This window comes from Canis lupus, chromosome 20 (genome assembly GCF_048164855.1).
Source record: "Canis lupus baileyi chromosome 20, mCanLup2.hap1, whole genome shotgun sequence".
NCBI classification, from domain to species: Eukaryota; Metazoa; Chordata; class Mammalia; order Carnivora; family Canidae; genus Canis; species Canis lupus.
Genome location: NC_132857.1, coordinates 3,283,478 through 3,311,133, shown reverse-complemented (window position 1 = coordinate 3,311,133; position 27,656 = coordinate 3,283,478). Strand labels below are relative to the sequence as shown.

At 41.0% G+C, this 27,656-nt stretch overlaps 1 protein-coding gene across 2 annotated transcripts in view; it reads left to right on the top strand.

The window, feature by feature from the left end:
* The first annotated feature begins 23,893 nt into the window (after window positions 1–23,893).
* IL15 (interleukin 15) overlaps window positions 23,894–27,656 on the top strand; it is a 63,428-nt gene continuing 59,665 nt past the window's right edge. The window contains exon 1 of one of the 2 annotated variants that reach the window (XM_072788265.1): window positions 23,894–24,050. The gene's annotated coding sequence lies outside the window, so the exon portion shown is untranslated. The remainder of the gene's footprint in view (window positions 24,051–27,656) is intronic. The other variant, XM_072788266.1, reaches the window with a different exon arrangement.

Sequence of the window (27,656 nt, the reverse complement as noted above, 5' to 3'; positions counted from 1 at the left end):
AAGAAATAACAAAGAAACATCTAAATGAAGGAAATGTGACGTGAAATTTCCAAACCAGAGAAGCCTAATTCAAGCCAGCAATATAAAAAGGAACAAATAAAGAAGAAAACAAGAATATGTGTAATGGAAAACTAAGTAAGTCGCAGAGACGAAAAATACCGCCTAGGGAATATAGTCAATAAGATTACAGTAACGTAAAAAAAAAAAAAAAAAGATTACAGTAAAGTTATCTAGTGACAGAAGGTGACCACGCTTGTCATGGCAAGTAGCGAGCAATGCATAGAATCTGAATCATTACGGTGTACACCTGAAACTAGGTAATATTGCCAACTATACTTCAATGTTTTATTAAAAAACTGAAAAAAAAAGCCAGCAAAATAGATGGTCAGCTAGTCAAAATATATAAATAACTACAACTAATTATTTTCAAAAGGCAGAAATTTCCAGATTAAGCCATATAAAACAAATGTTAAAAACGAATGTTAAAACTCTAGTCATTAGTGCTTTGAAAGAGGCACCCATCAAACAATATGAAGCCAAGAGATTTAAGGCTAAAGGACCAGAAATCATGTAACAACCAAAAAACTAACTAAAAGAAATACTCTGTGGTACTATCAGAAAACACGTATTCCCAGTCAGACAAAAGAGACTCATCATGACCGGTTTATATACTGATATAAGGTACAATCTGCCAACGTGTCATGTCTGTGAATCTTTTATGCACCTAACACAATGACTTTAACATAAAGGAAAAATTGTTAGAAATTTAGAAAGTACCTGACAAAAGTACCTGACCCAATCATAGTTGGGTCATTTAACACAGTTCTCTGAAAAATTGGTAGATAATAGAGACACACTGTATATGCATGATCTGGCTAATTCTGTTAATAATATTGGACATTAAACCTAAAACATTTTCTAATGTTGATTGAATTAGTCACACATTTGATCAGTAATGGGCCAAAAAGGAAATTGCAAACATTTCCCCATGACAGTTTTGGTAAGGGAAAGTAGTACTCTGCTGCTGCTTTGTTGGTAATACAGGTGGTTATAACCACTTTGTAAGGCAACTTGGTCATCTCTATCAGGATTTTACATGCATATATATTTTGTCACAAAGGACTTTGCCTCTAGGGATATATATGACAAAATTACTCAGTATGTGCCCAAGTATATGTAAATAAGAGTGTTTATAAGGTACTATTATAATATCAAAAAACTGCAAAAGATCTAATAACATCACAATCAGGAGGTTGACTATATTATGCTCAACTACTATGCTTCCCCTACTGTGGAAAAGTATGAGTTCATAAAAAAATATATATACATGTATGTTTATATATATTTGCCTATAAGTAAATTTATATGTAACTATGTGAGGTGATAGATGTTAACTAAGTTTATTTTGGTAACCATTTCACAATATATACCTATATCAAATAATTGTGTTGTGCATCTTTTTTTTTTTTTTTATGATAGTCACACAGAGAGAGAGAGAGAGAGAGAGAGGCAGAGACACAGGCAGAGGGATAAGCAGACTCCATGCACCGGGAGCCCGACGTGGGATTCGATCCCAGGTCTCCAGGATCGCGCCCTGGGCCAAAGGCAGGCGTGAAACCGCTGCGCCACCCAGGGATCCCTGATGTGCATCTTAAACTAATTTAATGTTGTAGGTCAATTATCTCGATAAAAATGGGGAAAATAAATAAATAATATATATATATGAATAATAATGCTTTAAAACTTGTGAATGAGGGAAATAGGCAAGAGATAGCAAAATAATATATATAATAATACATATATTATAATATGATCCTATTCTGTGTGTGTGTTTAATTCTTGAGATAATGAGAAGGTGCACCCCACATTGTAGGTAAAGGTGACTTCTGAAGAAGAAAATGGGATTTGGATGGTAGAGGATAAAGGAGTATACAGGATGGGATGCGCACATTGCTTTCTGTATTCATCTATAGTTTGAGTATTTTTATAGCCACTCATTTATTAAATAGTTAACAAAATATAATTCTAATTTAATCTGCGAGTTGCTAGCCATCTAATTTTTAGATATCTCAACCCATGAGTTAATCAAGTAAAGAAAAATAAGATTTTAGTTTTTATTTCACATAAAATATATATTTTTAAAGGACAGGTTTGAATTTATTACATGTGCCATAATAAAAAGTCTGTGGCATATATAACACTGGTATAATATAATGCTTGTCCAGTGTGGACTTAAGAAAAATTTGTTAAATGAACAATAAGCCCTTAGTAATTAGATATTAAATCATGGACAACAATGATGATAACAACAGACATATACTGTAATTGACTCACTTATAAAAGAAAATGGAGGATATGTTTATACATATACGTTTCCCATCTCCATGAATCCCCCAGAGCTTGTTTGTGTACAGGCTTTGGAACCAAATAAGAGATCACAACAAGCAGCATATTTTTTTCAGAGAATAGTAAAATGTTTTTTGTTTTTAAGGTTTTATGTATTTATTCATGAGAGACACACAGAGAGAGGCAGAGACACAGGCAGAGGGAGAAGCAGGCTCCCTGCGGGGATCCTGATACTGGGACTTAATCCTGGGACTCAGGGATCAGGCCCTGAGCCAAAGGCAGACTCTTAACTACTGAGCCATCCAGGCGTCCCTAAACTAGTAAAATGTTCTAATGCTGAGCTGAGCAAATATGGGCAGGGTAAATTTAAGAATCCATATAGGCTTTGATATAAGCTGTGCTTAATAATTTTTTAAAAAGTCATGATTTGGAGGAACAATAATCACTGCATCATTTTTTATTTTTTAGCTCACTTCTGTCTTTGTTACAGATCTATCTCCTTTATACGTCTTTGAATCTGATCAGAACCTACCTTATGCATTGTATGGAATACTGGACTAGATCAGAGGTTCCCAATTTTTTTTTCCATTCATGGCGTTTTTAGTATTTTAGTAATTTTTCCATGATGCCCTTTGACCAAAAGGAGTATCTTATAGTTCCTTTGTAAGGAAATTGTTAAGTCCAAAAAATTTAATAAATATTTCTATCCTCAAAACTTAGAATCCATTTGGAAAAATAATAAAGTAGGAACTTGAGACTAAAAAAATAAAGATTTATGAACCAGCTGAAATAAATCTTAATCGTTCTGAGTACATTCTATCTTATTTAAGAGCATACCAATACCAGTATTCATTAATTTCTACTTACTTCATAAAAGTATAACCTAAAAACTATATTCATTCTGTTTTTCTGATTATCCAGAGAATTGAAAGATGGCAATCCTAGGAAGTTATTTTTTTCCCCTATGAAGTTATTAACAACACTGATAATGCACAGTAATTAGTTAAAACTAATTACATGATTTACATATGAATTTTTATTTAATAAAAATGTATACTTAATTCAGCATCCATTCCTTAATATAAAGGGTAAAACATAGAAGGTCCTGAATCTTGCCTTTTTTCCCAATGTAAGCCTATTTCAAGTTTCTGAAGCTTTTCATTCTGTGCCTTCAAACAAATACTTCCCAGTGTGAGTAAAATAGATCTTGAAAACTATGGCATTTTTTATTTCCCTTCTGAAAGCAGAGCAGAACCTGGAGAGGGAAGGAGGAGGAGAGGCAGAAAGCAAGAAAGAGAGAGAAGAAATAAACAGATGCCAGCATGACAAATACGTTGTCAGAGGTAAAGAAGAAAACTTGTTGTACTGGTTTTTCCCATTCGTATCAGTTCACAAATGAGTTGTAATTGTTGTGCTCTGGTTGAAAAGTTGATCTACTTAGTAACTTAAATTTGAGTCAAATCATACTTACTAGACAAACTTCCTATCTGCCCAAAGGAGAGTCCATAGCCTATGTGAGTACTGCTGTGGCCATGAGACGTGAATTTACAGAAGACTTCAAGCACGGGGTATTTATCGAGCAGTGTTGCTCCTATTAACTCTGACTTCGTGGGACAGTAAAGGTAACAGCAAAGTGCTGGAACAGATCTGGTCACTGTGCAGTCACAGTGCTAAGCACCAGCAGACGTACAATTGTGGTGAATTAGTCACCACAATACAGCAGGCAAAAGACACTGTAGGGCTGCGTGAAATGAATCTGCACACTTAAGCATAAGACACTAGAGAACAGTAGTAATGGACCAGAATAAATTAACATTATTGGCATGAAATCATTGGTTTGAGATCCAAGAAAAAGAAAACCACCTACTCACCCATAGGGGAAACAACAATATCCCAAGAGGAATCTAAGAACCTCTCTAAAATCTTGAAGAATTTATCTACATGTTTTCTGTGCATTTTTCTCTATCTCTGCTCTCTCGGTGATACTCTAAAGGGTGATTTTTCCCGCCCTATCTCCCTATCCCTACGACAAGACGACACAGGAACAAAAAAACTGACCCAGAGGAACATTGGCACAGAAAGATATTATTGCAGAGTAGTTTTCTTCTTGCTTGTAGAAACTAAATATGATTGGGGTTGGGGAAGGAAGAAGGCAGACAGAACTGAAAGGAAGGACCTGGTGCACAGGTAAGGGGTAGATGAGATGGTGTCATCAGACAGAGACCCAGCACTGAGCAGTCTATCTGTGTAGACCTTCCCTGTAATCCATTGTCTGTGTCCAGCTCCTTTTGCAACAATCCCAGACTTTTGTACCCCATCTGATGTAGAAATGCCTTAAGTGGGGATGAGACCGTGAGAGGAAAAACTCTACTCCTGATCAAGGTGGAACTCAACAGAAGCAGCTGGGCATTTCTTGTTGAGCCTGACCAATTGTGAACACACTGCCAATGTTAAAATCTTTGTTTCAAGCAACATTACAAGGTCCCAGAAATTCTGGAAAATTCTGGAAGCTGTGTCAAAAAGACCTTTTAAAATATTGAATAAAATTGTACAAAATAGCAATCCCATAAATAAATGTGATCTAGAGAAATTGATGAAATTTGCTGAATGAAGCAAGAGCACAAGTCTAGGAGGTAACTGAAAGTTGGAGCTGCCCACTGACCCAGGGAAATATGATCCCTGGTAGCTTGGAGCTTTGCTGTTAATGACTGTGCTTAAGACAGGGACAGGACAAAGATTAGGGCCGGTGTATAGGGAGGAATTAGATTGGAGAGTCTCGTGTAAAGCCCAAACTTATAATGACCTAAACCAGGGAAGGGATGAAATAGGAGACTTCTCTGACTAGGCCTGGCTTTGGGTAAAGGGAGAAGAAGTAATATTTTTTCGTCCAGAGGCCTGCTCTTTAAAGGGCTTTGAACTTGAATTCACATTATTTTCAATTAAAGAATTTTGGTGTAAAGAAGCTCAGGGCTTGTAGCTTTCTGGGACATAGAGAAGTAGGCAAATTCTTTCTTGCTGAACACATCCTCACATTAAGGCTCAACAGAGCCCCACAGAATTTTAACAAACATAGGCTCAGAATTAAAGATCATAAAATGCATAAATAAAACCACAAGTTGTAAGTGAGAGACAACAGGACTAATACAGAAAAAGTATTAGAATTATTAGAGATACAAAATGTACAAGTGTGACTAATAAATTTATATCAACAAAATGTAGAATAAAAAACATGAGTAAGGATCAAACACCTATCAAAAATGAGCAGGCATAATTGGTACAAAGCAAATTTACACTTTTAGAAGTGAAAAATATAGTCAGTGAAATTAAAGCTAAGTTTACAAAATAACTGCTTAAAAGAGATTAACAAGCCAGAAGATAGAAACTAACAAATCATACAATTGGTGCTCACAGAGACAAACTGATGAAAAAGTATAAAAGAGAAGTTGAGGAACAAAGAAGATAGAATGAGCTAGTCCAACACATACCTAATCAAAGTTCTGGGGAAAAAAATAACAGAAGGGACAATATCTAAATGGACAACGGCTAAGAATTTCACAAGACCCAGTGAGCTCATTCTGAGGAATACCAACAGGTCCCAAATAGGATAAATTATTGTATGCAGGTATGGAATTAGAAAAACTGCAGAGAACCAAATAACACAGTAAGTGTCAGAAAAAGCAGGGAGGTATCTATGTCTTCTTTGGTGAAATGTCTGTTCATGGCTTTTGCCCATTTCATGATTGGATTGTTTGTTTCTTTGCTATTGAGTTTCATAAGTTCTCTAGATCTTGGATACTAGCCCTTCATCTGATACGTCATTTGCAAATCTTTTCTCCCATTCTGTAGGTTGTCTTTTAGTTTTGTTGACTGTACTTTCACTGTGCAGAAGCTTTTTATCTTAATCAAGTCCCAATAATTCATTTTTGCTTTTGTTTCCCTCGCCTTCATGGATGGATCTTGCAAGAAGTTGCTGTGGCCAAGTTCAAAAAGGGTGTTGCCTGTGTTCTCCTCTAGGATTTTGATGGATTCTTGTCTCACATTTAGATCTTTCATCCATTTTGAGTTTATCTTTGTTTCTGGAGTAAGAGAAACAGGTGACTGGGTGACAGGCACTGAGGGGGGCACTTGACGGGATGAGCACTACTCATTGCAACATACTATATGTTGGCAAATCAAACTCCATAAAAAATATAAAAAAAAATTATAATTTGAAAGACCTGGGTTCAAATTCCAAAAACAAAACAAAACAAAACACAAATTCCATGCCTGGTACTTAAGAGCTATGCAAGTTCATAGAAATTACTCTAAATTTTTATCCTTATATTTCCTAATCTATGAGAATAAATAATAATGCAATTGTAAACATATGTATGAAAATGTTTAACACATGATAATATGTAATAAAATTAAAATTGCATAAGCCAAAAAAAAAAAGGAGGGAGAAAAGATGGATTATGAGCAAAGGAATGAAACTAACATTTCACTTCTCAACAACCTCTTAACTGAAGCCAGAAGGCACTAGAATAACATCCTCAACATGTTACCAGTTTCTTTCAACCTAAAATCGTGCCCAGCAAAGGCATCTTTCAAAGAAAGCCAAATTAAAAATGTTTTCATGTAATAATTGATCTACCACAACAGATTCTCCCTGAAGGAACATCTGGGGGATATACTTTAGTGAGAAGAAAAAAGATGCTAGAAGGAAGGTCTGAGATGCATTCTTAAAAGGGGAGAGCAGAAAGACAGGTAACGGGAGAGGGTTTACAGGAAGCATTAAGAGTCTGGGTAATGTCCTATTTCATCGTATGTTATTTATTATATATTATATACATTACGTATGCTCCTTTTTGTACTAGTTTTTAAAATAGATGCAAATCGTCAGTCTAGAAAAGAAAATACTGCAGCATGAGAGAAAGTGAAGCATATTATTCTGAAAAATCCAATCTCCAAAAAAGTAATTGATAAAAGAAAGCAAAAGAAATTGTAGACAACTGTATGGCTTACCCCCAAAAGATTCAAGTCATTGTCATTCCTAAGAAATAGGAGTGTCAATCCAATGGAGAGTACAGGCTGAGAAAGAGACACCTGGATGCTATGCGAAAATAAGAAACCAGGAAGAAAAGGGAGGTGGGTGGAAGGACAACTGGCCAATGAAAGAGCAAAATAACAGAATGGGCCCTGCTGAAAAACTTGATGCAAAAAATTTCACCTGTGTGTTGAAGAAAAACGTCAGGTTCTCTTAGAATAAGAAATAAATAATAAGGTGAAGGACATGATGAAAGAACAATAAACACGAAACACGGCGGCCAGAAATACAATCTAAAAAGTAAGGCTAGTGCTGAGGAAGAAGGCAGACGGTGGTGACAATTCGCAACACACTCGAGCACAGAGGGTCTCTAAACCCTGGGCTGATATGCACACGCCGTGTCACTACTGGTCTACCAATAGGTGGGTTAGCACTGTCCCCAATTACAGGAGCGGGGTAAAAGCCTGAAAGAAGCTGCTTGTTGGAAATCACATAGTTGGGGCGCTCCTCGGTGGCTTGGTTGGTTGAGCATTTGACTCTTGATCTTTGGCTGAGGTCATGATCCCAGGGTTGTGAGATGGAGCCCCATGAGAAGATTCTCTCTCTCTCTCTCTCTGCCCCATGCCCTACATGAATATGTTCTCTCTATATATAAAATAAAAAAATACGGGCTCAGCCCTGGTGGCTCAGCCCCGGTTTAGCGCAGCCTTCAACCCAGGACCTGATCCTGGAGACCCAGGATCGAGTACCACATCGGGCTCCCTGCATGGAGCCTGCTTCTCCCTTTGTCTGTGTCTCTGCCTCTCTCTCTCTCTTTCTCTCTCTCTGTGTCTCTCATGAATAAATAAATAAAATCTTTAAAAAAAAAAAGAAAATAAATAACAAAAAAGTTTTCAAAATAGAAAAAAAAAATCCCATGATTGGAATTTGAACCCTGGTTTTTCTTATTCAAATGTTTGGATTGTTTATCTTTCCCCAGAATATCAAGAAAGTTAAAATTCAAGTTGACTTCCTTTGGGTAAAAATAGAGTCACTGCTGTATGCATAATAGACCAAACATCAGTGAAGATAAAACAGTATTAAAACTGTATGCTCCCAGAAATCCAACATAGAAATATTGTGTGTGTGTGTATCACAGAGACCAAAGGAGAGAATGCATAAAGACACCAACATGCTTTATAAGTGCAAATGCAGATTCTAACATCAAGTCAACAACCATCAAATTCATTAGGTTTGCAAAAGAATAAAAACCACATGATGGTTTAGCATATATAACATATGAGTGAAATATGCCAAAGGAGAAAATGTATTGTAACATCTCCTTTAAATATAAAGATGTTCAATTACAGGGTAATCTCAGTTGAATCCTAAAGGCATTTAATAACCTTAAAACTCTTCTATAATAAAATAACTTATAAATGAGAATATACTTACTTCTTTCATATGATAAAGAATGTTTTTCTAGCCAACAACCAAAATTATATTGGAGGCTAAAATACCAGAATCATTCTCAATACAATCAAGAAGCAAGGCACCAGTATTTATTTTAAATTATTCTGGAACCGTAATCCAACTCAATGACTATTGAAAACTGTTAAGAAATACAGTTTTGGAAAGTGTATAGATACATGATGATATGCAGATAACTGGTATGATACCAATTGTAAAAACTATTATAAAAACATCTAATTCAACTAATTAGAATGATCTATATTTCTTAGTATTGGCATCGTATAGGGACATGGGGTTTTCAGACAGCAGGGATGCTCACGGGTGGCAAATTTCTGAAAAGAAAGTCAGAAGTTTAGACTAAGAGCCTATTGATTGCTGGGACCTTGGTGGCTCAGTTGGTCAAGTGTCTAACTCGATTTCCACTCAGGTCGTGATCTCAGCGTTGTGAGGGTCAACCCCCCCCCTTCCAATCAGGCTCTATCTCAGTGGGGAGTCTGCTTGAGATTCTCTTTCTCCCTCTGCCCCTCCCCTACCTGTCTCTCTCTAAAATAAATAAATCAATCTTTTTTTTTTTTTAAAGGGGGCCTTGTGATTATTGACTACTGGGATGCTATCCTACAAGTAGAAGAAAGCTATGTACAAAATTATGTTTAACGATAATTACTCTGATGTTGATTATATAATTTCAAAAAATTTTAACATTTCCAACTGTCCAATTAAAGAAGAAAGTTTAAATATTGTACTGCACATTCATTACATTTGGATTTCGAAAGATGGGAAGTGACATGGGATGTTAATATAAGTGAAAAGGGTGTATATTATTTGTATGCTCTCAAAAATATAATTTAAAAATAACCCTGCAAGAGGATCCTCTATATACAGTATCTTCACTACAAAGGAAAAGGCTGGTGCCACACTTAATGTTTACGATCTTTAGTGCTAAGATTACAAGTGATTCTTATGTCTTTATGTATTTCTGTTTTCAATTCAAAGAGAAGGTAGGCTGGGGGTGGAGAGAGAGAAAGAGGAAGGAGGGAGGAGGAGAGAAGGGTTCTCCAGCCACAGCTATATTTGATAGCAATCATGCCATCAGAAAGAAATGAAATATGAATCAGGGAAGGTTGCTGGGTGATGGGAACAGAGAGGAAGAGACTTGGTGGTAGTGCTCATTTATATGCCTTCCAGGAAAAAGAGTGTTTTGGTAAAATAGCAGTTATTTTACTGGGCTGTTGAGAATCTGGAGACATAATGTTATATGATCCTAATACTATTGAACATTCAAATCATATAACAGAAGGCTTGTTAAAATATTTAACCATATTAAATTTGTTGAATTGACTATGGTGAGGCCTCCTGACAACCAAACAGCTGGCCTCTGTTGGTGACAGCCCAACTTCAACTTGTTCACACTGATGAAAACTTTATCATGTAAATTATCATAAGTTAATTCTCACAACACTTAAAAGCTAAGATATGCTTGTCACCATTTTATAAATGTGGAAACTACAGATAAAAATGGACCTGTCCAGGATCACACAGAAATGCAGGGTGAATCCAGTATTTGAACCCTGGTCTCCCCACCCCCATCTCTCTCCAAAGCCCCAAGTTCCCAGTGTATACTTATGGCCTCCCACATGCCAGGCCCTTGGCTCTAACCCTAAAACTAGCATTGTAAGATAGGGATTATTAAACAAAATAAACACTGAGACACGTATTCATCTGATTTCTGGAAGGCCAGCCATCGCCAGGCTGGAACTGCCATCGCCAGGCTGGAACCGCCACCTCCGTGAGGAAACCAATACAGCTTGAGAACAAACACATGCCCCTACACAAGAAGTGTGTTCAAATACAAAGGAATTATTCTAGAGGAAAGGATTGTCAATTGGATACAGAAAGTCTCCTGGAAGGAAAGAGCTCTTGAGATGCTCTTTGAAAGAGGATTCGGCCTAAACTGTCAAATACTAACTGGGAGCCAGCAAGGTGTATTTGAAGTGACAGGGGTAGGAGGTGGCAAGTGATGTGCTTTTTAGGGTCAATATAATTATACAAGATTATAAAGAGAGATGAAACTCAGTAGATCAGCTATCGTGTGGCTTTTTAAATAACGACCTAAGGAGTCAGGCCTAATTTTATAGGCAATTACCTTAAGGTTCAGCTGTGGCTGACATCCAGTGCGTAAAGCTGGTGTTTGATCTTTTCCTTTGCGAGTCAAAAGAGCATTTTATCATCCATTGCTCTCTGAATTATCTCAAGAAGCTACCCAATAAAGTCTATATTGTACTGTTTACTTGGACACTTTTTTGCTGATGTGAATATTAGTGCCCACATAGGCCCATATGAGGTTGTTTCACAATTTTATATTTTTCAGATTCCATCAAGCTGACATCGCAAAATAATATCTTATCGTGGTGAGTCCGGTCCCCATCTGTGAGATAAGTCTGACTAATGGTACTCACTTAATTAGATCAATCTTTGAGACTTTAATTCTGGAACTTCTTTTCTATCTATTTTTTGAGTGCACAAGGATTAACCCACATCTAGCCTGAAAACTCCCACTACACAATCAGAAAAAACAAAATAGCCAATCAAAAAGATACTATAAATTGTACCTGAAAATTCTAGCCAAGCTTTCCATATAGGGGTTTCTGCAAACCACTCTTTGCAGTCCTGATAATCTACAAAATCAACCACAAAGCACTGCAAACTTCCTGATGGTAGCACGTAGGTCCTACATTTTTCCCTTTGGAAAGAAGGGACTGTCCTCTGTATAATCTGTGGCCCGTGGCAGATTCTGAGTGCAGACGTGATCCACAAAGGCTACTGAAGGGATGAGTTGATAGCATTAGTTTTAGGTTAGAACCTACTTCAAATCCCCAAATCTTAGATTTCCCAAACGAAGTTTAATTGTAAAGGCAAACAAGTGTAGATTTTAAGAGAAGGATGTGTATATTTCTGGGGTGAGAAGCAACCAGGCTTCCAACACAATTCACATACCCAGAATTAGTTATTCATGTGTGGATGAATACGGTCCCTACGAACCGCACATTTAGCTATTTCCAATGCCTCTTCTGTTTTCGCCATTTTGGACATAAAAGTTCTCTTTGCAAACATAGGAGTTTGCCTGATCTATAACTTCATTTCTTATTCAGGTTTGAAGCAGAATAAGACAACGCTTCCCCCTGAAAGCCATTTTTCAGGAAAATGGGCGTTCAGTGTTTGCATGAGTTCCTGACTTTACGTAATCTATAGTAGATTTTGAAATGCTTTCTTGGAATATAGCACATTTCCTGTGTGCTATATTGGATAAGGATCCAAACAGGTGTCATATTACTCCTATCTGAAACGTGCTTTGCTCTTTCGGCTGTAGGAGAGTGGCCGCTCCTGTGGTTTATTTAACTAATGCAGTGTTTATTGACAATACTTTCTTACATTGGACAAATGCTGATTTTTGATAGGTCCTTATTCAGAATATTTCGTAATAATCATTATTGTCTCTTAATTTAAGATCTACAGCTGAGGAATTTCATGATATTCTTTCATGATCTACAGCTGAGGAATTTCATAATAATCATTATTGTCTCTTAAGATCTACAGCTGAGGAATTTCATGATATTCTCATGGCATTTGTTCTGAGGCCCGCGCTACTTGGATAGGTCATTAGATGTGAATCACCTAGTTTCTCTATGCCCCAAGTAAAGTAGAAATATAGTGAGGTTCCTTTTAGGATTCTGTAGGACTAAAGCCTCTTCCCAGCAATGCCTTTGGACTCCTTTAACCAGAGCACGTGTGACCTAAGTTTAAATTTGAAATTCTCCAGCCGAATTTTATAGGATGGACTTCTTAATTTCAATAAGAAAAGCAAATCAAGTTGCAAATGACTATTTAGTAGATGAGTCGTTAATTAAGTCGTACAGCTATTACAGAAATACTATTTTTCAATGTTTATTGCCATAGAGAAATGTTTATAACTCCCAAACATGAAGAGCATCATGTCAAACTGTAACTGAATCAAGCATGGAGCACTTTCCATAGAAAAATAATTATTTTACTGTTATGGGTGCTCTACCTCAATTAGCCTTGACAGTGGGGTATAATCCAGAAGAATGTAATATGTCTTCCATAGCACTTTGCTAGTGTGTATTTTTTGGAATACAAATTCTGTAAATGATTAATTAGTGTTCTACTTTATTTTTTATGATTTATTATAAATTAATTTTTATTATGATTTAAGGGCAACCCTCCTTTCTCTTTCTTGGATTTGGTGTGTGTGGGGGGGGTTGTATGTTTGTTTGTTGTTATATATTTAATATTATTTTTAAAATTTAAATTAAATTAATTAACTTATAATGTGTTACTGGTTTCAGAGCTCAGGAGTCGGCAATCGTAATATAACACCCGGTGCTCATTACATCACGTGCCCTCCTTCATGCTTATCACCCAGTTACCCTTTGTTTTTAGACCAGGAAATTTGAGAAATAGTCAAACAATATTAAACAGGACTTTTATTGCAGGATTCTCCAGAAATTTTAGCATGTTTGCAGTCGTTTTGGACCTTAAAGAGAGAAAAATTTTAGATTTTAATGAAATCTAGTTAAACCATTTATTTTCCTTCCATAGTTTGTACCTTTTGTATTCTGCCCAGGAAATCTTTACCTATTTCAAGACTGCAAAGATTTTCTTCTATGCTTTCTTTTAGAAGGTTTGTATTTTTAGCTTTTACACTTAGGTCTATGATATCTTGCGTCAGTTTTTATGAATGGTGTATATGAAGAATTTTTTTTTCAACCCAGTTGAAACCCTAAGAAACCCAGTTGTTCCTGTATCTCTCACTTAGAAAGATTATCCTTTCATTTTTTTCTTTGGCACAATTGTCAAATCCAATTGATTGTGTATGTGGACTTTCTCTGAACTCTTTTTTTCTGTTCCATTGATTTGTCTGTTGGTCTTTATGCCATTATCACATTGCTTTGACCTTTATGGCCTCATAGTAAATCTTGATATCTGGTAGTATAGATTCTCCGGCATTGTTCTTTTCTTTTTCAAGAGTACTTTGCCTCTGCTAGACCCAATTTTAGAATCAGCTCACCTAAGTTGTAAAAGAAGGCCTGCTGGAGCAATCAGACAACAAAAAGACATTAAAGCCATTCAAATTGGCAAGGAAGTAGTCAAACTCTCCCTCTTCGCCAATGACATGATACTCTACATAGAAAACCCAAAAGCCTCCACCCCAAGATTGCTAGAACTCATATAGCAATTTGGTAGCGTGGCAGGATACAATATCAATGCCCAGAAATCAGTGGCATTTCTATACACTAACAATGAGACTGAAGAAAGAGAAATTAAGGAGTCAATCCCATTCACAATTGCACCCAAAAGCATAAGATACCTAGGAATAAACCTAACCAAAGAGGTAAAGGATCTATACCCTAAAAACTATAGAACACTTCTGAAAGAAATTGAGGAAGACACAAAGAGATGGAAAAATATTCCATGCTCATGGATTGGTAGAGTTAATATTGTGAAAATGTCAACGTTACCCAGGGCAATGTACACGTTTAATGCAATCCCAATCAAAATACCATGGACTTTCTTCAGAGAGTTAGAACAAATTATTTCAAGATTTGTGTGGAATCAGAAAAGACCCCAAATAGCCAGGGGAATTTTAAAAAAGAAAACCATATCTGGGGGCATCACAATGCCAGATTTCAGGCTGTACTACAAAGCTGTGGTCATCAAGACAGTGTGGTACTGGCACAAAAACAGACACATAGATCAATGGAACAGACTAGAGAACACAGAAGTGGACCCTGAACTTTATGGTCAACTGATATTCGATAAAGGAGGAAAGACTATCCATTGGAAGAAAGTCTCCTCAATAGATGGTGCTGGGAAAATTGGACATCCACATGCAGAAGAATGAAACTAGACCACTCTCTTGCACCATACACAAAGATAAACTCAAAATGGATGAAAGATCTAAATGTGAGACAAGAGTCCATCAAAATCCTAGAGGAGAACACAGGCAACACCCTTTTTGTACTTGGCCACAGTAACTTCTTGCAAGATACATCCACGAAGGCAAAAGAAACAAAAGCAAAAATGAACTATTGGGACTTCATCAAGATAAGAAGCTTTTGCACAGCAAAGGATACAGTCAACAAAACTCAAAGACAACCTACAGAATGGGAGAAGATATTTGCAAATGACGTATCAGATAAAGGGCTAGTTTCCAGTATCTATAAAGAACTTCTTAAACTCAACACCAAAGAAACAAACAATCCAATCATGAAATGGGCAAAAGACATGAACAGAAATCTCACAGAGGAAGACCTAGACATGGCCAACATGCACATGAGAAAATGCTCTGCATCACTTGCCATCAGGGAAATACAAATCAAAACCACAATGAGATCCCACCTCACACCAGTGAGAATGGGGAAAATTAACAAGGCAGGAAACCACAAATGTTGGAGAGGATGCGGAGAAAAGGGAACCCTCTTACACTGTTGGTGGGAATGTGAACTGGTGCAGACACTCTGGAAAACTGTGTGGAGGTTCCTCAAAGAGTTAAAAATAGACCTGCCCTACGACCCAGCAATTGCACTGTTGGGGATTTACCCCAAAGATACAGATGCAATGAAATGCCGGGACACCTGCACCCCGATGTTTCTAGCAGCAATGTCCACAATAACCACACTGTGGAAGGAGCCTCGGTGTCCATCGAAAGATGATGGATAGAGAAGATGTGGTTTATGTATACAATGGAATGTTCCTCAGCCATTAGAAACGACAAATACCCACCATTTGCTTCAACGTGGATGGAACTGGAGGATATGATGCTGAGTGAAGTGTGTCAATTGGAGAAGGACAAACAGTGTATGTTCTCATTCATTTGGGGAATATAAATAATAGTGAAAGGGAATATAAGGGAAGCGAGAAGAAATGAGTGGGAAATATCAGAAAGGGAGACAGAACATGAGAGACTCCTAACTCTGGGAAACGATCTAGGGGTGGTGGAAGGGGAGGTGGGCGGGAGGTGGGGGTGACTGGGTGACGGGCACTGAGGGGGGCACTTGATGGGATGAGCACTGGGTGTTATTCTGTATGTTGGTAAATTGAACACCAATAAAAAATAAATTTATTATAAAAAAAAAAGAAGGCCTGCTGGGATTGTGTTGAATTTACAGATACATTTAGGGAAAACTGACATTTTAACATCAAATCGTCCAATTTCATGAGCATGATATTTCTCCAGACATTTAGATGAAAAGTTGATAAACTTTTCCTGTAAAGGGTAAGGTAGTAAATATTTTAAGCTTTGCTAATTTTTATGAGCTCTGTTCCAACCTCTCAACCGCAAAAGTAGCCTTAACCACATATAATCAAATGGGTGTAGCTATATTCTAAACACAAAAACAGGCCACAAGCTGCAGGCACAGTTTGCAAACCCCTGATCTGGACCATCTTCAGTTTCTCTCATCAGTATTTTGTAGTTTTGAGTACATGTTATTACATACTTATGCCTAGTATTTCATGGTGCATACTTTTGTGAATTGCATTTAGACACTTTAAATTTCCAATTACTCATGGCTGTATACAAAAATATAATTTGTTTATATATTTATATTATTTCCTGTGACCTGCTAAATTCAATTATAGTTCTCGAAATATTTTTCTATGGGTTCTTCAGGAGTCTATTGTCTGCAAATGACACTGTTTATCTATTTTTTTCCAATATTATTTTCTTCCCCCCCCCCCCTTATTTTATCACACGGCTTAGGGGCTCCAGTACCGATTGAATAGAGTAGGCATATTTGCTTGTAGCTGATCTTAGGAGTAAAGAATTCATCTTTCATTGTAAAGTAAGATATTAGCCGTAGCCTTTTCAGGTTCAAGAAATCTCCTTCTATTTCTAGTTTGCTAGGAGGTTTTCTTTCAGCCAAGTATTGAATTTTGACAAATGCTTTTATTCCTCTTTATTCAATTACTATGGAGAATTATATTGACTGGCTTTCAAAGATATTTCTGTGTAGATTTCTTTTCATGGGATATCTTTGTTTTTGACAGAATAATTCGGCTTCACGAGGTAAGTTGAGAGGTATTTTGTTCTCTTGTATTTCCTTGAAGAGTTAGTGTAAAATTCGTATTTTTTCATAAATTTTTTATTTAGAATTTGCCAATGAAGCTATTTGGACCTGGAGTCTTCTTTATGGGAAGAGATTTTTTTTCTAAAGATTCTTTATTTTTTTATTTGTGAAAGGGAGCGAGAGAGCAAAGGGGGGGGGGGCAGAAGGAGAAGCAGACCCTCCGCTGAGAAGGGAGCCAGACTCAGGGCTCCATCCCAGGATCTTGAGATCGTGACCTGAGCTGAAGACAGAGCTTAACCCACTGAGCCCCCCAGATGCTCCTGTGGGAAGAATTTTAATTATGGACTAAATTTCTATACTAGATATAATTTGAACATTTTATTTTTTTGTGTGTCAGCCTTTATAACTTGTGACTTTTAAGGAATTTGTCTTTCTTCTAAGTTGTTAAATTTATTGCCACAAATTGTTTTTGATACTCTTAATTTCTCTCTTACGTCTGTCGTATACATAGTGATGTCTCTTTTTTCAATGTTGAGATTGGTAATTTTGTATTTTCTCTCTTTTTTCTTGAACAATTTAGGTTGAGATTTACCAATTTCATTATCTTTTCATTGTAATTGTTTCCATTGATTTTCTTTTCATTTCATCTCTTATCTTTATTGTTTCCTTCCTTCTCTTTGAGTTTTGTCTCTTTCTCTAGCTTCTTAAGGGGGAAGCTTAGTCTATTGGTTTTATCTTTTTTTATTGCAATATAAGTATTGATAATCATAAATTTTTATCTAAGAACTATGTTAGTTGCACTTCTCAAAGTTTGATATATTTTGTTTCCATTGTCATCATCTCAGGGTCCTGGAACTGAGCCCCAAGCCAGGCTCCCTGCTCAATGAGGGGTCTGCTTCTCCCTCTCACGCTGTGCACACACTCACTCTCTCTATGGCTCTCTCTCAAATAAATAAAATCTTTAAAAAATGGATGGTATGATGAAATACATGCAAGAACAAACAAGGATACTACTTATAGATAGAAAGGACAGAAAGTCATAGTTACGATCGTGACTTTCTCAGCAGTTATTTTTATACGTCGCCTTTACATGGGCCATTCATCGGGTGATATCCAATGTAGTCACCTTCTAGTCTCACACGTTCTATGTCCAAAAAAAATGTAGGAGGCTAATTGGAAATACACAGCTTCCCTCCTGCGTGATTCTTGAATACAGCACGAATCTGTGTTGGTCCTGGTAACTTTCATCTTTGTGCCCCTTCCTGTTCAAATCTCAGCTTTGGTCTTCACTACAGCATCATCAGAGAAGGCGGATGTGGCATTGAGAGAAAATGAGAGAGAGACAGAGAGGTTATACGAACATTATACAACCCAGGATTTGGGGTTAGGGGTCTTCCGCCCATGTGCTCTATCCTACGAGTGTTTAACCTGGTGCCTTGTTGCTTTTCTTTTGTGTTTCATTGTGAATTTTAGATTGATTTAATAAATCATGTTGTTTATCTTAATTTGATCTCCAAGGCTTTCCGTTTTGATTTTTCCAGGACGGTAATTGGAAGCCAGCGTTTTGTCACAGTCTTTTCCCAAATAACAATCCCTATAATAACAAAACTAATGGTATTTTAACAGATGATGATGAGCCTTCTATTGGCATTGTTGGTATTTGTCAGTGTTTCTGAAAATTGATTTTGATAAGTGTGTTTTTTTTAAAGCTTATATTTATTTATTTATTTATTTGAGAGAGAAAGAGCTCAGAGGGAGAGTGAGAGAGAGAAGCAGACTCCTCCATGAGCAGGGAGCCCAATGAGGGGCTCGATCCCAGGACCCTGAGATCATGACCTGAGCAGAAAGCAGACACATAATGGACTGAGTCACCCAGGCACCCCAGATTATGATAAAGAAAGTCTAGTTAAAACTTGAAGAAAGTTTAATTAAAAATTCAATTTAATTGTAATATTAAATAGACATATGGGCCACAGAATTAAGTCATGTAAATTATCAAATTATTTCATGATACTTGCAAAGAACTGCTATGTGTATTTATATACGTACATGCATGCAATAAGAGTATGTAGACACATTTGTATATATATGTTTATATGTGCATGCATGCGTACATATCTACATGTAGGTCTATAAGTTCTCAGAGTTTGGTTCTAGTAAGCACTTAAAACTGAAAAGACAGGTGAAATTATTTCTTACCAAAATAAATTCAACAAATTTTTATTCAGGGCCTATTTGCCAGCCGCGGAATGAAAATCAAAATTGACGTCAGTTTAACTTTTTTGTGTGCCAGATATGTTGACATGCACATATCAGTGCTACTGACTTCGGGTCACACCTTTTTGTTAAGGTGGTTACATGTTGTAAAAAATGAATCTATAATTTTAACTATAAATTTAAATCATAGAGCTAATTTAAGAAAATGTGTATTATAGATTTTAAAAAAATAAAAAAGAAAATGTGCATTTTCCACATGTATTTTCCGTGTGTTTGATGAAAAGTAAAAATCCCTTTTTACAGCTAATCATTGAAATAAATGCCATCACGATTCATATTGTGTGCATCTATGACACAGGTTTATTATAAATCTAAGTAAGGTGGGTCAAGTTTTTCTGAACTAGCTTTTGATTAGCGAGTTCAGACTTAAAAGATTATTCAGCAAAAAAAAAAAAAAGATTATTCAGCCCAATATTGTTGGCACATGAAACTATCTCTTGGTTCTACTTCAACCCCCCCCCCCGCCCCCAGTTACTAACTACCCAAACATTTTTTTTCAATAAACATGTGGATTTGTTTTAAATCAGTTTGGTACATGATACAGATTGGTTTTTCAGTTTTTAATGAACTGATATAGAAATCTCTAAACAACAGCAGTGGCTGCCTGTGGAACAAATATCTGTAGGGTAAAATAAGGTGGTTTTGATGCGGGAGAGTGAGGGTCTTGTCTCACGGAGTCAAGAATGAATCTTGCCGACTACGGAGAGTGAGCAAAGCCATGCAAGTTTATCAGGCAGAGATGCAGAGAGAGCTCTTGGAGCTGAGGGGGTCCCGACAGGGCTGCCCCCGAGGGCTTGGGGGGCTGGTCTCTTATTGAGCACCTAGCCAGGGAGCCCATGGTTTGAGACTCTTGTGCCATCTGGGTTTGAGCAGGGACTATTGATGACACCATAGCGACTTATTTCTTTGTGGCCTGGTGAGTTTCTGTGATTACTACGTAGCCATTAAAGGGGGATACTCTCCATCATTTCGGAGCTAGGGAGCCAGATTTATTTTTTCTCTTTTTTTACTGTCTTATCTCTATTTTCTTGGGATGGGCAGGAGCCTGACTCTGGGGCCCTTCAGGGATCCCACAGATTCCTGGGAGCATGAGTCTGGGCCTTTCTCTTATCTTTCCCTGCCTTCTCCTCTGCCCCTAACTCATTCCCACATCATTTTGATAGCACTACATCCACATGAACAAAATCAGGAGAAAAATCTGAAAAGGTTTCTATATACCTTCTGGATTAAAAAAAAAATTATGAATGGCTCGAGGAAGTAAAGGAGGGGGGAGCTGTGAGTTCTGTTGTGAGTTCTGTTGTGCTCTGCGCACACGTGAATACATGAACAAGTCGGTATGCTATGACTTAACTGTTCATGATTCACCTGCGGCTGGAAAGTCCTTTCTCTGCCTTTGCCGTGGGTACATCGGATGCTTCAATCCAAACAAAATCACGTGTCTTTCATAGGCACCAGCTACTGGCTCTGCTGTGTGCCACCCGCAGCCGTGCTCCAGCCACCTTATTCAAGTAGCTCTTTGTTGCAGGGCTGCAGCATCCACAGTGGTTTCATCACCGAAATACAACGAGCTCAGGAAGCAGAAATCTGTGGACCTGGTGAGTGTCCTTCCTAGCGGTGGCTGAAGTTACTCTGGAGCAAACAACATCGGACCAAGAGACACTCCCTGGAGGTCAACGGCTTCTTTCCTCGGGAATCCCTTGTTTTGCAAGCAGTGGAGGGCAGTTGTGCTTGTGGAGGAGCAGGGGTCAGCGTGCAGACTTGGGCCCGAGCACCTAGGGCCATATCCTCGCTGGGCGACTCAGGCATATGGGACCTCAGTAGGCACGGCGTGTAATTTCTCTGGGCATTGGTCTTTCCATCTGTAGAATGGATATGGTTCGTATCTCATAGCATTGCTGTGGGAATTTAGTATTTGCGAGCTAATATTTGTGCTTAGCAAGCACTCAGGGACTCATCGGAACTACAACTATTAGCTAGTATTGCTGCACCTCTGAAAAAGCAGCGATGTAAAAACCTCTTGAAAACGTATGTAATCCCCAAGACAAAGAGTATTCTTTTATTATCAGGATCACCAAAAGCAGACAGACAAGCAAACAAAATCAAGAAAACAAAACAAAACAAAAAACCAGAGGTGGGGAGCAACTTGGGGTAAAGCTGCATTTCCGGCATGTTTTAATTAAAATGGAAACTTGAGAGGCCTTGGCCAGGTTTTTTAAAGACCAGATGGTTCACTTGGTTCTTGGCCTGTGGTTTGTTCTTGGGATCATAAATAAGGTCACAGTCATGGACTTTGAACACTAAATCAGATGAGCTAACTTTTAACTTCATTCCACATAGTCTCAAAAGCTGTTAGGAAACATTGACTAGTAATTTCTTTCAGAGACAACTTCCCAATTGGCAACCATTGTCTTTGGAATGAAAAATCAGATATGAAAAAATTACCGAACTATGATTCTCTTGTTAATTCTGTAAATTCGGAGAAAGGTTATTATGGTCATTTCTATAAGGTTTTGTTAGTTTTTGCATCTTTCTGCATTACCATTTTATGAGCTCTCTCCTAGTGGTTTCATATTATTTCATCAATCTTGGTCTTTGTTTTTAATTCATAGAGTGGAATTTACTTGTTTATTGGTGTAATTTTCAATATCTTGCCAAATAGCCTGTGGCAACTGAAAATACAGGTTGCTTATAGTAGACTTTTCCATTTGAGTGCAGTGCAACAAAAATAAATCATGCTGAAAACCCAACATCACGGACTTGTAGGCATTTATATAACTAACTCAAAATTACTTTTATTTTCTGTTATTAAGCAAACAAACTTGACCTACATATGAGGGAGGTAAGTAATACAGCAAAGCATGTCTTCTGGCTAGAATAATTTCCAATTTCACCTTTATTCTTACTTATATGTTTTTTTTTCTCTCCCCAATGTGACTAAACACTTTCTATCCTATTCAGCCCATCTTATTTCAGAATTAGCATGTATTGCAAGCTGGATCAATATAAATAGACTGATTTTATTATTCTTATGTTCAGGTTGTACTTTAAAAGTCAGGTTTTTTGTTTGTTTGTTTGTTTGTTTCAAGTCAGGTTTTTGATGGGAATTCCCATCAGTTTCCCAGAGTGTCCTGAAAAGCTCTCCAGCAGCTGCTGGTGGCCACATGCTGGGAGTGTGCCTGCTGTCAGGCTCTGAGCTGCTCTGGGGTGGGCAGCTCTCCCTAGTGCTCCCAGGCAGCCCGAGCACCGCAGGATCTGAGACATGGTGATGGGTCCTGCGGCACAATGACAGGACACCTTGATGGATGTGGTTGGTTGATGCCAGCCTGGTTGATGCCGGGTGTGGCCAAGGAGGTGTCTTAGTGTCTTAGCTACCACCTGCGGGGTGCGTAGCATCCATAAGGGTGCAAGGCGGTAAGGGAGGAGTGCAGGCCGCTCTGCCGCAGTCCAAGTCCACGGGACACAGGCCCCCTTTTCCTTTCCTGCTCTTCGTGTCACATGTGCACTTGCTGTCCTCCCACTGCGGCTACTATCTTTGTAAGGGACTCCAGGCCACCCACAGGCCTGCTCGTGTAAGTGAGCGCCCGCTGTGGGTCAGAGCTTCGGCACACGGCCCTGCAAGAGCCTCCTGCGGTTTGAGATCTAGGGCGTCATCACAAGAAGATTCAACCCTACATTGTCTTGGGCACAAAAGAATGTTTGATTTCTTTATTGACTTTTAAGATTTTATTTATTTACTCGTGAGACACAGAGAGAGAGAGAGAGAGAGAGAGAGAGAGAGGCTGAGACACATGTAGAGGGAGAAGCGGGCTCCATGCAGGGAGTTTCCTAAAATATGAAACTTTTACGTGGAATTTTATGCACATTTACTGATTTTTAAAGATTCTTTAACCTATTTACTCATGAGAGACAGAGGGAGGCAGAGACTGAAGGCAGAGGGGGAAGCAGGCTCGGGGGGGGGGGGGGGGGGCGGGGCCCATAGGGACTGGATCTTAGGACCCACAGCTCATGACCTGAGCCACCCAGGTGTCCCTTTTTATGCGCATGTAATATTTAAATCACTTCTAATATTTTTCTATCTTTTCTAGCGCAGAGGTAGTTGTAAAGAAACAGGGAGCCACAGCATTTCTTCCCCGACATGAGCGGGAAATGGGGAAAGCTCCTTCCCTGGGGGTTCCTGGCGGTGGACACGGGGTTCCGGGGCCTCCGAGGCTCCAGGCTCCAGGGTCCAGGATCCAGACTGTGCTGAGCGCCGGGCCTGAGGGCCCCCCGCCCCCCGCAGAGGCCCTGGGCCCCTCTGTCAACCCTGGAGCGCATTGGTCCCGGCTCCCCAGGGCTCCCCACGGGCTCCCCGGGGCTCCCCAGGGCTCCCCAGGGGCCGTGGACTTGGGAGCCCCCGGGAGCTGTCCCGGCCCGGTGTGATGTGGGCTGCTAGAGGTCTCCCTGCAGCGCCCCCGCCCTCCCTGCAGCCCTCCCCCACCCCCACCCTCCCTGCAGCCCTCCCCCACCCCCGCCCTCCCTGCAGCCCCTCCCCCACCCCCGCCCTCCCTGCAGCCCCTCCCCCACCCCCCACCCCGCCCCCCGCCTTCCCCCCTCCCCTCCCTCCGCGCGGCGGGACACCTCGGAGGGCGGGGGGCGGGGCGGGCCGGCACCTGGGCGGCCCTGGGCTGCGGCGGGCGCGCCCCTCCCTGCCCCCGCGGGTGTCCGTCGGGCTGGGGCGCCCCGCTCGCTGCTCTTTCGCTTTTCCTTTCTCCGGGGCTGGACTCCGGGTCAGGGCGCGGGGAGCCGGCCCAGTGGCCCGTCGGCCGCAGCGTCGCCGCGCAGGGAGCCCCGGGGCCGCCGGCCGCAGCCCGGACTCCATGGAGGTACGCGGCCGCCCCCCGCGGGGTCCCCGGAACCCGCCCCCCGAGCCTCCAGCCCCGCGCTCCCGCCCCACCCCGCCCGCCCGCCAGCCTGAGCCTCCAGCCCCGCGCTCCCGCCGTCGGCCCGCGCACAGGCGCCGCGCTGTGGGCTGCGGGCTCCTCCGGGGCTCGTCCGCGGGCTCCTCTATGGGCTCCTCCGTGGGCTCCTCCGTGGGCTCCTCCCCGGCTCCTCCGTGTCCGCGGGCTCCTCCGTGGGCTCCTCCGTGGGCTTCTCCGTGGGCTCCTCCCGGGCTCCCCCGTGTCCGCGAGCTCCTCCGTGGGCTCCTCCGTGGGCTCCTCCGTGGGCTCCTCCCCGGCTCCTCCGTGTCCGCGGGCTCCTCCGTGGGCTCCTCCGTGGGCTTCTCCGTGGGCTCCTCCCGGGCTCCCCCGTGTCCGCGGGCTCCTCCGTGGGCTCCTCCGTGGGCTTCTCCGTGGGCTCCTCCCGGGCTCCCCCGTGTCCGCGAGCTCCTCCGTGGGCTCCTCCGTGTAGGTGGGCTTCTCCGTGGGCTCCTCCCGGGCTCCTCCGTGTCCGCGGGCTCCTCCGTGGGCTCCTCCGTGTCGGTGGGCTTCTCCGTGGGCTCCTCCCGGGCTCCTCCATGTCCGCGGGCTCCTCCGTGGGCTCCTCCGTGGGCTCCTCCCGGGCTCCTCCCGGGCTCCTCCGTGTCCGCGGGCTCCTCCGTGGGCTCCTCCGTGTCGGTGGGCTTCTCCGTGGGCTCCTCCCGGGCTCCTCCGTGTCCATGGGCTCCTCCGTGGACTCTCCTGAGCGCCCACCCTGCCGGGGTCCCGCGGGCTGCCAAGCACGTGCGCCCCGGAGGAGCTGCGGGCTGGGAGCCCCGAGCGCCGGGTCCGCGCCCCCCCCCCCCGCCCCCGCCCCGGAGCTGGACGAGGTGCGCCCCCCCACCCCGCCCCCCTCGCGCTGCGGCGCCGCGAAGCCTGTGCAGTGTCAGGCGCCTCCGTCACCGACTTTGCTCGCTTGTCCCCCCGGAGAGAGGACTTGCAGAAATCGGGGTCCCTCCCGGCCTTGATGGGGACGCCTGTCCCCCCAGGGAGAGGACTTGCAGAAACAGTTGCTGCCTGCCGGGCAGCCGGGCCTGGCTTTCTCCATGGTGTCAGTTCCCACCCAGGACGGGCCACTCCTCGCTTTGGACAGCAGTATTAGAAGCTTGGAAGGCACGCGGGAGACTTTGATTGCGATGAGGTCCTTATTCAAGGGGGATGTAAATGAAAATCCAGTGAATTTCCCCCCAGTGTTAGTGAGATTGGGTGTGGCAAACGTCTAGGATTCATTTTCATTCACGAAGGTTCCGATAGCTTCCACCCATCCGTAAGACAAGGTTATTCTCAAGCGATGCTAACTTAGAGCCCTAAACACGGTGAGTCAGATGTTCGAAACTGGAAGTAAAGTGGTTGTCGTTGGCCGCTTTTCCGTTGTGTTTTTCAAAGCCACTTGCTGATGTTAGGACGCAGGTGATGACAGCCGCTCTTAACCGAGAGGCCTCACCTTGTCAGTGCACCTGGAGAGGTTCTGTTGACTCGATTGAACCAACTGCTTAGGCCCGGAGAGTTGGGGCATCTGCAGGGCAGTGGCTGTGAAGGTGGGCTCTTCCCCTGCAAGCGGCAAGGTGTGGCATGGATCCAAGCGTCAACTCCTGTGGTTTTACGGACAAGGACTCGGTGGGCGTGGTGGACAGAGGGGGGTCTAGAGGGGACAACGTAAGATCTATGAAGCAAAGGATGGGGAAAAAGCAATAGCCTTCTTCTATATGAAAGGTGATGGACAATTTAAAATTCTATGCGATCAAGAAGTCCCAGAAAGTCCTAAAGGTCTGTGATGACGGCATCTCAAAGTCATATTCTTACATCTCTCCCCATGTTTTCTCCCCTCAAAATTTTAGTCATCCTCGGCATGGCTTCTCTTGCAGCAGCATCCGCTCTGTGACAGGGTGATACAGACGAGTTAGTGGTCACTGGTGCTGAGCCTCCAGTAGGCAGTGTTCCCATACTTTGATTTCTAATCTATGATTAATGAATTCATCTATTTATCTATCTAATTTATTTGTTTTTACTAAATAAGCTCTATGCCCAGTGTGGGCCTTGAAGTCACTTCCCCGAGATCAAGAGTCACACGCTCTACCAAGGGAATGAACCAGGCACCCCTGCTAGTACTTTGGGTTCACTGTTCTCTGACAGTCTGGAGTGGGAACCCCAGAATCTGGTTTGAAGCTATAGTCCTGAAACTTGGAATTTTACTGCAGATGAATTGGTGGGTTTAAGGAAGAGGATCTGGTGCTTTTTGTTTTCACCGGGGAGATTCATACGTGAACATCAGCAGCTACGTTGTAAGACATAATAGTTGCCAATGAAATACATGCTTATTAACCTCTTTGAAGGAGAGGGAAACATCAATGGTTTAAAGTTCATTGGAATAGGGTTTGATAATTGAAGGATTTTAGGCCCCAGAAGCTTCTCCATCTCAGGGTTGCTGGCTCTGATTGGATTTCAGGAAGGCTGTGGTTGAAGCCCTGAAAATGTTGTATGTAAGTGGATTTTTCTTAGGAAAATATCCACAACTCCAGTTAGGTCTCAAACCCCAAATAGGTTTTAAAACACTTATACCCAGCATACACTGAGTGTAGAGCTTGTTTAATGAAAAATAAATGAATAAATAGGTGAATTAATAATAAATTAAAAACTTAGAAAACTCTGCTTTTCTTCATTTCTGTCTTAGAGTTTAATGTTAAATTTGTTCATTAGATTACTAGGGAAGGTTAGTTAATGATACAGAGAGTTCCGTTTTTCTGCCAGCAACTTGAATTATGGGAAACGATATGAATCATTAGCTAATACTTGTTGAGCTCTTATTATGTGCTGGATGTTGCTCCAGGTATGTATGTATTTTTACAAATTATGAACTTATATGCTGGTAGGGACTGTATTGTATTGCTGAGGAAAATCAGAGCACCGCGTCATTAAATAACTTTTCCCTTAGCTACATGTAGAGCTAGTTGACTGCAAGGACTGGGATTTGAACCCGGGCAGGTTTAAGATCACTGGTATTTATGAAGGATAATATTTCCCTAGAAGACTATTTCCCCCAATTTGCTGCTGACAACCAACCGCTACTTCATTCGGATGCAGCGTTATAATGATAGAAGGTTGGACTTCAAGTAGTGCTGCTCATACGGAACTTGCAGGGTGACATCATTAGTCATATATTTAACGATTAGCTTGATGATCAACCAATATTCACACGAGTGTCTCTATATGTGTTTGGTTCCTTAGAGGAATTTCTTTTATAGTTCCTGAGTGGAAACATTTTTCTAATTTGCATCATTTTTGGCTGATAAGACGGAGGTATGTGCGGGTTGACCTGTGTCAGAATCCGCCTAGTTACCTATGCATTCATCCGCCCAGGTAGAAAGCTGGGATTTGTGGAGAGAGAACAGAGGCCTTTCCCATAATGCTGCAACCGAAGTGGTGTAGTCGACGACTCGAGAAGCTCGTTCAGAGGCATTATGGTATGAGGGTTGGCAAGAAGGCAGCTCTTGCTTTTTATTTTTTTATTATTTT